This window comes from Carettochelys insculpta, unplaced genomic scaffold, assembly GCF_033958435.1.
Source record: "Carettochelys insculpta isolate YL-2023 unplaced genomic scaffold, ASM3395843v1 scaffold_0035, whole genome shotgun sequence".
In the NCBI taxonomy this organism is placed as follows: domain Eukaryota; kingdom Metazoa; phylum Chordata; order Testudines; family Carettochelyidae; genus Carettochelys; species Carettochelys insculpta.
In genome coordinates, this window is record NW_027439072.1 from 354,266 (window position 1) to 356,378 (window position 2,113).

A 2,113-nucleotide genomic window follows, 5' to 3' on the forward strand; every position below is an offset into this window, starting at 1 on the left:
TGGGGAAGCATTACCCCTGCGAGGCACCCAGGGCTGTGCGAATTTCCCAGGCTCCTGGGTGGGGGCTTGAGCCAGTTCTATGTGAGATAAATGAAAAAGGGACCCCTAGATTTTGAAACAGGCCCTGGTTGCTGCTGTTTCATTCAGATGAAAGGCTTACACTACACAGCTGTAGACCCTCTTGTCAGACCGAACTCCTTCATGAGTTCCTCAGTAAATCAAAGGGGTGACTATCCTCCAGTCTCTTTCATAGAGTACTGGAAGTGGAAGGGACCTCACGAGGTCAACAGGCCCAGTTTCCTGCACGTTTCCTTTCATAGACTCCCCAAACGTCAATCAAAACTGCAGCAGCTTCGATGAAACATTAAAAAGCATTTATTCCCCACAAAAAGATCAGTTGCATGTGTTTCCAGGTGGTATTGGTGCAGGAGTCCAGAACTGTTACAAGAGAAAGAAAAGAGAAATTCCAGTCTAATTCCTAAATGTGCTCAGGCTGAGCCAGATTGGAAGGTTTCCCTTCCCCATAACTTCGAGCAGTTTGTGCTTCCTGGGATGCTTTTCCAGTTAGGCCACATCAAAAGTTTCTTTGTCTTTCCAACATTGTTGCTGCCTTCAGTGTAGGTACAGGAGGAGAGGAGAAATGATCATGTCAATGTCCCTTTCTTTACATGCTCATCTGGGTGCCAGAAATATCCTCGGTGTGTGTCAGAGCCAGGCAGCTCATGGTGTCAAGCCCATTGAGCAGCTGCCTTTCATGGCCATTGTGAACCTGTTGCCTACATGTCCCTTCCTGGTGAATGGCCAGGGATGGTAACTTAACATCTAGCTGGGTGTGGGTCACTCCTTTGTTGCTACTGCAGAGTTAGTGCGTGGGCATTTCTCAGATTCACAACAAAGAAAGAACAAAGACAAAGAAAGAGCAAATGTTTTGTCTTCCTTGGTGAGAAATATACATTTTTGAGAGAGAATTTTATCCCTCGTTGCTTCCATTTGCTTCTGTACCCCAGTGGCCTAATGGATAAGGCATTGGCCTTCTAAGCCAAGGATTGTGGGTTCAAATCCCACCTGGGGTGAAGTATCTGTAGTAAGTACAGGCCTAGTCTGAGGCCTTAAGCCTGAATCAAAGTAATGGTCAAAACTTTGCTAACAGAAAGCAAAGTGCATCTGTAAGCAAAAGGAAGGCAGTGCTCTCAGAAGTTGGCAAGAAGAGGGTTGATGTTGCAGAAACCTGTCTACTTGTTGTGTTGAAACAGAAACATGGTACCAGAATGCCTGACCCTGGAATGTTTCACACATCAGAAAGAACAGGCTGACCCATCCCAATGACAGGGGCAAAAGGGGCATATGATGGATAGTGTTTTGTTCAAACCACCATGTACAAGGTGAGAGGCGGCACCTGACTATGTAGAAGGGCTGTACCTCAATACGTCAGGAGTGATGAGTAAGCTGTTTGTACCTGTGTATAAGAATGTAATCTTGGGATGTGGTCTGGGTCCGGCCAAGGGGGCAGTGGAAAGTCCCGCCACTGACCGAGCCGAGTCCATTGACCGTGGGTGCATATTTGTAGTATGCCCTGACTTAGACTAAGAAATCTACAGGGAACTACTACTGTGTCCAATACAGCAATAAACCTGGCTGACGTGCCTTCGCACCTTACTAGACTCTGTGGTCATTGGGGGTTCTCTTCAAGTCTGCTGTGTCAGCTATCTGCTGAGCTGGGGCAGCACACAGAGGGAACACACGCACGCAGCCGAGTGACACATTGGAGAGAGCAGAGCACCACGCTGGTGGCAACTCTGACAACAGCATCCTTTCCCAACTGGTAGTGTCAAGGTAAACAAAAAGGGGGGCCTTTCAAAATCAGACAGAATGACTTGATCAATTGTGTGCTCCAGTGGAGCTTTTGAAGTCCATGGGGCTGCCTTTGTGCAAATGAGTTGTTGCATATTCATATCACTGCCTCATTCACATCTGGGAGGGTTTCAGGCTTCCCCAGGCTCTGCACCCCATCCAGCAGCAGGAGAAGAGCAGGTTTATTAGCTGACAGGACACAGCATCTGTCAGAAGACACAGTACAGCAGGCAGAGACAGCCAGTCCAATCCATGTTGGGGA

The 2,113-nt window shown here is 47.8% G+C and overlaps 1 non-coding gene across 1 annotated transcript; it reads left to right on the plus strand.

Annotated features, from left to right (window-relative positions):
- Positions 1-1,000: 1,000 nt before the first annotated feature.
- Positions 1,001-1,073, plus strand: TRNAR-UCU (transfer RNA arginine (anticodon UCU)). Its single transcript has one exon. It is a non-coding gene; the product is annotated as a tRNA-Arg (tRNA).
- The last annotated feature ends 1,040 nt before the right edge of the window (positions 1,074-2,113 follow it).